Source organism: Podarcis raffonei, chromosome 3 (genome assembly GCF_027172205.1).
Source record: "Podarcis raffonei isolate rPodRaf1 chromosome 3, rPodRaf1.pri, whole genome shotgun sequence".
NCBI classification, from domain to species: Eukaryota; Metazoa; Chordata; class Lepidosauria; order Squamata; family Lacertidae; genus Podarcis; species Podarcis raffonei.
Window position 1 is genome coordinate 88894264 of NC_070604.1, and position 12213 is coordinate 88906476.

Genomic DNA, 12213 nt, shown 5'->3' on the forward strand with positions numbered 1-12213 from the left:
GAGCAACTTAGGTCCAGGGTACCTCAGGGATCACCTGAAACCTAATGTCCCAGCTTGATCACTGAGATCATTTGCAGGAATGTCATTGGTTCCCCCCCCCCAACTTGGTGAGGCTCATTTGACAACAATAAATAGAGCCTTGAGTGTCATTGGCTCAATGTTGTGGATTACTCTGCCCATAGCGATTCAGCAGGCGCCGTCTGTTTAGACTTTTAAATGCTTCCTGAAAACCCTTCTATTCTGCCAGGCTTATGCAGGCAATCAATAATATATCTTTCCACAATGGCTACATGATGCCTGTTTTTAATTTTTTTAATGTGTTATTACTGAATGGTTTTATGTATTATTGCTGTAAACCACGTTGATATATTTTATGAAATAGCAGCCAATAAATAGCAGCCAATAAATATGTTTATAAATAAATAAGCAAACAAATGGATTTCAAGCAATATCATCTAGAATGAACTACAAATAACCAAAATCACCCCACGTCTCACCACATTTCAGTGTTGTTGAGCTGAATCAAGAGATAGACTCATGCTAATGGCATAAGAAGGTTCTCTTTGGCACTTGCAGAAATTATCCTTCTTCGATGTGTAAGCGGGTCTTTGTAAATGGTGACAAAGCCGTGACAAAGCCATGTGGAGATAGAGGCACCTATGCTATGAAATAATCCTTCCTTTGATATAACCAGTCCCATTGATTCTGGAAATACAAAAGGACATTTCCCTTAAAGATTCCTATTGAGACTTATGTTCTCTTGAGGTGTTTTCAGTGCTTAAAAAATCCTCACTCTTTGAAAGATCTCTTGATACTTTTTTTCTAATCATATTCAAATGGTTCAATACATATAGCACCCTAATTGCTATATTAGGACCACCTTCTGTGCTGCGATAATTCTTTTGTGAAATGAGCATGTGTAATGGTGGTCAAAGGCTTTTGATCAGGTCATTACAATGAAGTATTATGTGCCTCCCATGGAAATGAATTTAAGCAAGCATTGATTTTAAGCAAATATGCCTCCGTACAATTAATAAGTCCCTGATGCCATGCTTGAAAATAGGATTCAAGCAGCTGGACCTGAAACAAAATGTTGCAGTGTGGAGCAATCCTGTTCCGTTAGCCATGCCCCTTTCTTGAATGCTGGGCTGAATTCTCCTGTCTCACTCAGTTTGCTCTTATTTCTGCATTCCATAGTAGCTGAGCTTGTTTAGTTCTCATTGGACATTAATGTGGTTATGCAGTGGACAGATTGTGGGCAGAGCCAGAAGAGCACATGATGGCAAACATCTTCACTGGCTACCCATCTGCTTCTGAGACAGGTTCAAGGTCCTTACATTAACTTACAAAGCCCTGAACAACTTAGGTCCAGGGTACCTCAGGGATCGCCTGAAACCTAATGTCCCAGCTTGATCACTGAGATCATTTGCAGGAATGTCATTGGTTTTCCCCCAACTTGGTGAGGCTCATTGGACAACAATAAATAGAGCCTTTAGTGCCATTGGCTCAATGTTGTGGATTACTCTGCCAATAGCAATTCAGCAGGTCCGTCTGTTTAGAATTTTAAATGCTTCCTGAAAACTTTTCTATTCTGCCAGGCTTATGCAGGCAATTAATAATACAAGGCCAGCTCCTTTCACATGATAAAAAAAAACACCCGCTCTCAAGTAGGCTTGAGGGCAGGGCTTGAGTTTTCCCCCCATCCAGCTGACACTCTCCCAGTAAGACGCTGATCAAGTCAGAATGTAGCCTCTCCTAAAGAGAGAGATGCAAAGGTGGACACCCTGCCATTTAGTGGGCTGTGGTTGTTTCGTGTTGGGGTGTTGGGGCACTCAACTGCGTCATATCATCACCATCACCACCACCACCACCACTAGAGCTTTGCACTGCAATCAAGCTTTATTTGAAGCTTTCAAATTTGCCGCCAAGCACAGTGTTCAAGCCACATAAACAGCCACATACCAAATTTGACTGAAAGGAAATGGAGGGTTGATTTTCCTTCCAGCTCCTTGTCAAAGCTACCAGGAACCACTTCAAGGAGAAACCACTTGGGGATAGACTTCTAACATAGCAGTCCTATGGAAGCTGGTAGTGGGTGAGATTGTTTGGAGGAGAAACTGGCAATTCTTAAGCCATGCCAAGTGTGTGGGAACGTGGCTCTGTGGTGGATGGTGTTTCTCGCAGTGATGGTGAGGATTAACTATTCTAGTTGCAGGACTAGCATAGCTTTTCAGTAAGTTTGGGGGGTTGCATTGAGGGGGAAAGGGATGCCTTTGGATCAAAGCTGCTTTCAGCCCTGCTGCTGTATTGATGAAGCTGTCAACTGTGGACCACAGAGAAGGAATTCCATGGCATCCCCTCAGCCACCTGGAAGAGGGTTGCTCCCTTAATCTTAAGGGGAAAGTACAGGAAACTACATTTCTAGAGTTTATTCCTTATGGAGATTCGATTATAGCCAATCACCCTGCAAATCTTCTGAATTCAAAAATACTTTAAGTCAATAAAATTATATTTGAACACTATAAAATCATATGACATATATTTCAGGTTCTTATGTTGCTGAATAAGAAAATACTACTTAAAAAAAAAGTGTGGTGGGGAGGGGCCTATGTGTGCATTTCATTACAATAGATTTTATACCCTTTCTGTCTAACAGAGGCCTTTCAGTGAAGCTTGCCATTTAAGAGTAACATTGTCATTTCCCATCTAAGAGAAACTTTGCCCTTCATTCCTGTATCTTTGACACCCGCCTTTATCAAGGTTTTGAAAATAGGCACATTATTTTAAATTGGTTGATTAATGGATTAAAACCCAAGTAAAAACTAAGCATCTTTAATTGGTTCTCGCTCAGACACGGTGATTATTACTTTACATGTTCCGCAGCTAAAAATATGATCTGGGCTACAGCCTTGACTCAAATTAAGCCCTCTGCTCTGAAAATTATTATAAAGATGAAGATATAATTGCATTTTAATCATTAGTGATGCAGTTGTACACACATATGCGCATGCTTATAGTACTAATCATGTCAGCATGTTGCACGGTTACGCAGGAAGGTATTTGGAACCATTTATCACAATCACATTAGCATTAGCCACAAGTCATTGCACTCCTGAAACTGGATCAGGCTTGGAGCATGATGAAGCAAAATGAACTCTATACCAGAATGCTGACTTGGTGGAGAGTATCTGCTCTTGTCCTGGTCGCTTCCTTTGCTCCCAGCAGCACAGACTGAGGACAGGTGGTCTGCCTGCTATCTCTTAAATGGGCAGCCACAGAGTCTAGTCTCATTCAACCACTGTGGGTGCTGCTTTAATTATATTGTATTACTGGGCCAGGTTCATGGTTCTTGGGTTAACACAGAATGCCCTAAAAAAAACCAACCTGGGTCCAGGAGTGCCTGAACCCTTATATCTCAGTTCAATTGCTGAAATCAATTGGAAGAAGACTGTCAGTTCTCCCCCATGTTACCTAGACCCAGCTGGTCTCAGCTAGAAGTCAGGAATTTATTGTCACTAGTCCCATGCTGTAGAAACCTTTTTCAGTAGAGATTCAGCTGACATCCTTGCTTTTGATTTTCGGGCATCTCTTAAATCTTTTATTAAATGCAGATGGGCCTTTACCGATGTTTAATTTTAATTTTTTTATTAGCCACTTACAAAGTATTTGTATATATTTTTTTAAAAAATGTGTTTTATATTTTGATTTTTTGCATTATCCCCATATTTTGTGATACGGGAGCACATAAATAAATAAATAAGCATCATATAGCTGAATAGCATCACATATTCCTTATTGCAGCAGTTGCTTGTGTTTGTTTGGATTGATGGGGTGAAGACAGACAGACCAGATTGGTAGGAGCCAGAGTCCGTGATGGGTAGGGCTAACTCACAATAGTTTCCCCCTCATCTTCTTTCCTCCTGGTATCCAAAGACATCCCATGCCAATGCCTGGCTATTTTGCACCCTAGGTAAAGCTAATTACTCCCCCCCCCCAAAGTTGCTAACTTCAATTTTCAAAAACAGATGTCTTGTAGAAAAAAAATGAAAAGCACAAAACTTAAAACTTCTGAATTTATTTTAAATTGCAAGAATAAGTAACACAACAATATCTGATTATTTTTTTCAAATACAAATGAAAATATTTTAGCACACACATCATTTCCAATTCTCTTTTGAATTGTGATGTTAACATTTAAGTCTCTTAAAAGTTTCACTTTCAGGCACATCAAAATCTCACTTTGCACTTTCTTTTGTATTTGAGAAAGATAATCACAAGACTGTGCTTTGTGGGGCAGTGCCCCATCCATCTTCTGTTATCATCATCATCATCATCATCATCATCATCATCATCATGGACCAGCCTCCACTGCCACATTGGTAAATCAGAAATACCACCTTCTACATCAGCATGTGTGCAGGGGTAATACGAGTGCTACCTAAATTTAATGTGTGAAAAGAGGACCACATAAAAAGCCATCATAGCAAACCCTCCAACACGTCACCATGGAAAACCATGGTCACCATGGAAAGGTATGCTGGGTCTCAAACCTTTGATGAGACTTTGAAGATCTATGGCCAGTCAGAATAGGCAATGTAGGGTAGATTGGAGTGGAGAACCTCAGCACCAGTGGACAAATGTGGTCCTCATATTTTCTCTACTTAGCCATTGAGACACTCCCAGGTTCCACCCATTTCTGGCCCTGCTCAGCATTCTCCTTGAGTGCTTTTGTGTGGCTGGAATCTTTCACTGAAGTGTCCTGCTGGCCTGGGTGGAGGGCAGGGGTGGAGCAAGGTGGGTGCGGTGGGTGTGGGCTGCCCCGGGTGAAATCACTGAGGGGGGTGACATTTGGCGCGCTGCTGCCTACGACTCCTGCCTACCCCAAGCTGTCGGGGGAAGGGGGGTAGTTGACCTGGGTGGAGGTGTGTGTGTATCTAGAAACCCCTTGATTTTGTATGGGTAGAATGTAGCCTTCTGTCCAGAGGTCAGAGTCACATGCAAAGCTCTAACTATTTTTGCCTCTGGCATGCAACCTCTGGAATGCTCCACGTTCCACTTGGACTGAAAAAAGGTCCCCCTCTCCTTGTGGGGTAGATTAACCCATAGTTTGACAACATTTAAAGGGCCTGTGCATGCTCATGTATGTTCCCAGTCTTAAAACTGTGTGCCTGGGAAATTTGGGGGTGTGTGGTTGTGTCTATTTTGGGAGACATATGAAATCCCTTGAAATGCATGGCAATAAATGTCTGCTCAAGACTTCCGGGTTGGCGCCATTGTTTAATGGCGGATTCCCTTCGAGCTCCGGAGGGAATCGGCTCCGTAGCGTCTGGGTCTGGCCGCTGCGGCGAAGCGGAGACCCTTAAAATCACAGGCGCGGATGCCTGTGAACACAGAGACTCGGCGGGCACCATTTGCGCCCCCCCAATCCGCGACGGAGCCTTTTTAAAGGCTTCGGAACGGAGGCAGGGTGAGGCGTGGTGCTGAGAGTACTCCCTCGCCTACGGAGTGAAGCCGCAAGCCATTGACAGAGAGCGCCAACTTCTTCCAAGACCGATTGGACTCTAAAACATAAACCCGTGAGTAATACGGAGATTGGAACCTTAAAAAATTTTTAATTTTGGATTTGGAACGAGCGGGAAGGGGCTAAAAAGGAAGTAAACAATTTAAAGCAAAGGACTGGGCAGCTAAGGTCGAGAGAATCTGTTTCTTGTTTTTTAATGAAAGATCCTGACTTCACGGTTCTGACACTATAAGAAGATTTACTGGAGGATAAAAAGAATTTTGGGAGCTGAAATTTCACCCCCCCCCCGAGACCCGGGAACGTCCTATGAGAAAGCCTGTTGCATTGAAGATTTTGACAGCTGTCAAGTGAGCTGTTAGTCAGCTAGTTGTCAGCTGGAAAAAGAGAACATTGTTTCTGCTGTTTTTGCTGGTTTATTTGGTATAACTTGTTGAAAATAAGGAGGGCTGATACAAAATAACTGGACTTTTGGTTTTGAGCTGAAAGGAACATTAAGGAACTAAAATCCCCCTAGAGGGGTAATAGGGACACTACATCACAAAAATGGCTGGAGTATGTAAAATCCAAGCAGAATTGGACAGAGCACTCGTTCTCTTGGGAAACTTGCAAGATGAATACAATGCTTTGTCTACAGAGGTATCACTACTACACTGGACAGTAAACAACAGTTTTGAGCCTGATAAGGACTTGAAACAGGAAGCCTATTCAACTGAACAAATAAATGAAACTGAAAGTGTAGATACGATGGAGCAATATGTTGTTTTTGAAGAAAATGAAGGAGGAGCAGGAGATTTGCAGGAGTCAAAGGAGAGTTACAATATGAGGCCTGACATGATGATAAAAAAGGACAATAAAAATTGGATGTGGAAAGCCTGGTCTGAATGGGAGTCTGGAAAATGGAGAGATCCCCTTTGGAGGAGATCTGAAGACCTGAGGATTACAAATTGGTTGAAGGTGAAAGCTGGAGCTTTGGGGACATTTGGATCTGAAAGAAATTTGAAACAAGAGTTGGAGCACCCCATAGGCTTTGCTTTTAAGTATGGAGGACTGGCTGGAAGCAACATGGATTCTGTTGGGCCGGAGCCCCTCCGAGACTTGGGGCTTAACATTAAGGACTATCAAAGAGACTGGCAGAAAGGAACTGAGAGAGATATAAGGGCCTCGGACGTGAGATCTCCAGGCTAAATAAATAACATAAAGACTGATGGATATTGGTTGGGGACTGGAACCGGGAAAAGGGTGGGTGGAGGTTGGGAATCCAAAGGGTACATAAGGATAATTTGCTTTTTATATTTTGTTAGTGGTAAGGAAATTGGGTAAATCGTGGAAGGGAAATTTTGGTCGACTTTAGGAAAAAGGTTTAAGAATAATTAATGAGGTATAAGCATTGATGTGTGATTTTAATAAGGTAAAATTGGTTTTTTCTTTTTAAATTAATTGAAAATAAGGCTGTTAAAAATAAATTGAGGAAACGGAAAAAAGAAGTAAAGTAAAACAATAGTATGTTAGAACAAATGTTTAAGTTAAGGTAAAGAAATAAGTTAAGGACTTGCTGAACTGACAATTCAAATTGGAATACAAGAAGGGGAGGTGTGAGGAGGTCTGAGAAATAAGGTTAAGAATAATAAGTATCAGAAACTTTATGTGTTTTTTCTATTTTTTTTGTTTAGTTTTGAATATTATGTATTTTTGTGTTTTTTTTTGTGTTGTCTATTTTTTGTTTTTGTTTGTTGTGTGTTTCTTGAAAATGCTAATAAATATTTAATAAAAAAAAAAATGTCTGCTCAAGACAACATTCTCCTGTCTCTACTGACTGATTTTTGCTGAAAATGACTAACTAGCCCTATGCTTCCTGCTACATTTCAGTGGAACACAATCCACCTGAGAGAGCTATACAATGCACTTCATAACTATTTTGTACTGGCACTTTCATTAAAAGGATCAAAGGTGAACAAGCATGCAGAATTAGCTACCTTCTGATCCCTTGAGGTTCTGCCTCCACCGGGATTAGTCAGACAATAAATGTGTGGTATGTTTTACTTATGAATGTGTTGATGAAATTCAACCTTATAAATATCAAGCTGGAAATTCACAAGAGATGCCATGAAGAAATTCTAGGGATGTAGAACCCTGAAATATGTGTTTTGCTTTATAATTGGAGGTGGAAACGATACCCTGACAATTCTGTTTCTTTATTCTTCCATGGGTTTGCTCTGCCCTGAGTCTCTCCTGAATTCTGATTTAGCTAGGAGAATCCCTAAATTAATTTAGAAATTGGAGCATGCAGAGTTTGCCACTGCTGCAGTTCATTGCAAATGTGACAGCTGGTGTGGTGCAGTGGGTATAGCTTTGGAGATGAATGTGGGAAATCAGGGTTCAAGTTGTTGCTCTGCCATGATGCTCACTGGGTTACATTATTAGGTTATTCTTTCTCTCTCCGTCTAATCTCACAGGCAGAGGTAGCTGGAATGATGGGTTAGTGACAGTGACAGGTTTACAGAGTCAGTGTGGGGCTGGTCCCCTGAGGGGGGTGGGGCTGCCCAGGAACATTAGCAAAGTAAAGGTAAAAAAAGAGAGTAAAGGACCCCTGGATGGTTACGTCCAGTCAAAGGCAACCATGGGGTTGTGGTGATCATCTTGTTTTCAGGCCGAGGGAGCCGGCGTTTGTCCACAGACAGCTTTCCGGGTCATGTGGCCAGCATGACTAAATCACTTCTGGTGCAACGGAACACTGTGACAGAAACCAGAGCGTGTGGAAATGCCATTTACCTTCCTACAGAAGCGGTACCTATTTATCTGCTTGCACTGGCATGTTTTCGAACTGCTAGGTTGGCAGGAGCTGGGACAGAGCAACGGGAGCTCACTCTGCCACTGGGATATGAACCACCAACCTTCTGATCAGCAAGCCTAAGAGGCTCAGTGGTTTAGACCACAGGCCACCCGCGTAGCTAAGTAGCTCTGACCTTGCTGCCACCCTGCTCCCTCCTGGTAGGCTGCAGCAAAGCCACTGTCAGGAGGGTGGTGGTGCAGCACAACCCCACCACACAAGCTGCTCCTCTTCACAGAAAGGACAAAATTCTCTGTGTATGTGTGTGTTTGAAGAACCCTGGAGGAAAGCTAGGATATAAATGTAACAATAAATAAAACTAAGGTGTGCCCACTCATTGATATTTGAAGGGCTGTAAGATAGGGACACGGGTGGTGTTGTGGGTTAAACCACAGAGCCTAGGACTTGCTGATCAGAAGGTCGGCAGTTCGAATCCCTGTGACGGAGTGAGCTCCCATTGCTCAGTCCCTGCTCCTGCCAACCTAGCAGTTCGAAAGCACGTCAAAGTGCAAGTAGATAAATAGGTACCGCTCTGGTGGAAAGGGAAGGTAAACAGTGTTTCCGTGCGCTGCTCTGGTTTGCCAGAAGCGGCTTAGTCATGCTGGCCACATGACCCCGAAGCTGTACGCTGGCTCCCTCAGCCAATAAAGCAAGATGAGCGCCGCAAGCCCAGAGTCGGCCACGACTGGACCTAATGGTCAGGGATCCTTTTACCTTTACCTTTAATGCAGAAGATGGAACAGATTTGCTCTGTTGGTCCAGAGGCCAGGACTATAACAGGGAAGTGGGCTCTTTCACTGGCGGCAGCAGTGGAATGTCTTTCCTGCTGAAATATGAGAGCCCCCATCAGTATTGGCATTCCACCAGCTCTTGAAGACTGTCTAGACAAGCATTCCCCTGAAATGAACTTTCTGATCTAATTGTTTTTATTGCTCTTTTAACTGTTTTAATTATGTTTTTTAAGAAACTTGGCTTTATTATGTATTTTAATTATAGATGTTTTGTTACTGACTGTATACTTGTGAATTGCTTAGAAGCCATTTTGGCATATGCATATATGTTCAAAAGCATACCTGCATGTGTATGTTTGTGTGTGTGTTGATAATAATATTATTATTATAATGATGATAATGGATAGAAATGACAAGGAAACATTAAGCATTAGGAAAAACCTCCTAGTGGTAAGAGCTCTTTGAACAGAGTGCCTGGGAGGTGGAAGGCTCAACTTCACTGATGTTATTTAAACAGAGACTTGATAGCCATCTGTCAGGGATGGTCTTGCACTAAACAGGGGGTTGGATGAGATTACCTCCAAGATCTCTTCCAACTCTAAAGCTCTCTGATTTTATGACTCCATTTGCAAACAGCTTCCTAAGCCCCCAAAGGCCACAAGCCTCTCACAATCTCTTTCTTGTGTTGCAGCATTGAGTGTGCCTTTTGCATTATGCAACAGGGAAATATGTTGCCTTCTGTTTTGACAATTTGATTACACTCATGTTTAATGCTCAGATGCAATCTAGAGTCCTGTTGCAGCTCCGTTAAACTGCCATGATGCAAAGAAAAGAGGAGTGAATGGGCAGGCAATATCTGGAAAAGTCATGGAGCCCCGTTCTTCTCAGTGAATTAAGAGATAGGCTTCACTTAGGTGACGATGACTCTTACAATCTTTCACCTTTGGGGAGGGGCAAGGATGCAGTTAACTATGCATTATGATTCACACATCATCTGCTGTGCTCATAGACTCCAATCTATTTATTTGTAAAGGGTTATACAGCTTGTAGACATACTAGGGGCCCAACAGAAAGGGGGAGGGAAGGAGGAGGAGGAGGAGAGGGCCTCCTTATGCTAGCAGAAACATTTTGTCTTCCCACTCCCTTCCCACAAGCCCCTAAAACATCCTCAAGCTGTGGCTGACCAGACATGTGCTGTGATTCCCAGCAAGTGGTATTTAAAGCCACAATGCCTCTGAAAGTGGGGGCAGAACATAACCACCATTGCCAGGAGTCACAGAGGAGGCACAAGGGCTTTCCTGGTGCTCCTAGCTGAAAATCATTATAGGTGGCTGGGTGGTGTCTATTCTTGATTTGAACTTCATTTTTTTATAGCTGGTTTCTTAGAATACCTGCTTACATAATGCCTCAGCAGGATGATCTCCAGGGTCCAAAGTGTCTGGCTGACCAGGAAGCTGTCCACAGAGCCCTGAGGAGCTCCAGAGGATGTTTCTCTGTCTCTCTCCCCATCAGAGGATTCTTTAAAAAAATTAAGTGAATTAGAACAATGGTGGTGGGGAAAGTCCATTGACCATGCCGATAGGATTTGGAGTCCAACAACAGCTCTAGGGTCACAGCTTCATCCCCCATCCCCTGTGCTTAGGAGTTGCATTGGTATGAATGGTGTGATTAGAGATCACTGTGGCTTTCTATTATTATTATTATTATTATTATTATTATTATTATTATTATTAAACAATTTATATACTGCTTAACTACAATTGCCTCTAAGTAGTATTCAAAAAAACAACAACAATGCAGAAAAGAAACGATGAAATCAGATTTTGATTAAAATGCCTGCTGATGGTTTTTTAAAAGTCTTGAGTAGGTATCTGAAGTTCATCAAGGAGGCAGTCTGTCTGACCTCAACTGGAAGGGAGTTCCATAAAACTGGGCCCACAATATTGGATGTCCAGCTTCTGAGAGATGTGAGCTGTGTATCTGAGGCATGGGGGACCATGAACAGTGACTCCCCCAAATATCTCAGTGATCAGGCAGAGATATAAGGGATCAGGCAGTCCTTGAGGTATCCTGGACCCAAGTTGTTCAGGGCCTTGTAAATTAGTACAATAACTCAAACTGGGAAAATCAAATAAACTAATCATGTCATTTGCTAGGTCTCAAAGCAGTTCTCTGTCAGGAATGGCTTCCAATTGCAAAATTGTCCATACTATTAGCTCATGGAGGAGGGAAGGAGTAGAATGGCTGGGTGTTAAGAGGCCTCAAGTATTTCTAGCAGCAGAATATAAAACAAAGCATGAGCAACAGAAAGTTCCATATTAAATGTCACTGCATACGTTGTTCTCCCCAGTTGGCTGTCAAGGAGAATAAAGCATGTGGAAGATTGCGCTCTGTGCGAAGGCTACACAGCTTGACTTGGCTAATAAAGGTTGATTGTATGGGATTAGGAGCAATACAAAACATATTTTAATGAATAATATTTTCAAATAACTCAAGACAGAACCATTACCGGGTTTATCTATTTGCATCAGCAATCTGCTGTGTTTGTAAAACCTGCTTACGCCTTTTGGATTTAAATTATTTTTATGCGAGGGACCCATCGAGTAGCTTTATACAGTGCAGTTTCAATTGTGTTTCCTAGAGTCTCAGTGCCATATAGGGCTGATTTATCATGGTTTCGTGGATCCTTCTTGTCAATACACCAATGCTTAAACTGGGAACTGGAGCATTTAAAGCATGTGGAGGAAATGCAGACCACCTAAGGTACCAGCCAGTTTAGATTTACCTGATGACCCTGCAGTTTCTCACTAACCCACACTGCTGTTACTCCTCCTTCTCCAATATCTATATTATTTACTCAGTGCCATCAATGCATGTGGTGCCAAAGGACAGGATCCTCCGTCCGAAAACTTGCTATTACAATGCAATTTATCCAACCATAGCATCTTTGTATTTTGCCAAGTATTCAAGTAGCTGGGGCCCAGAAAGGGTTATATGAATGGGGCACAGCAGTTTGAGAAATGCTGATATGGATGCTACAGAGCAGCTCTGCTCTTTGGAGGCAGTCCAGTTTGAGCTCCCTGAGAGCTTTGGCTGTGTTCCAGCTCTCAGACATTCCCTTGGCAACCGGCATT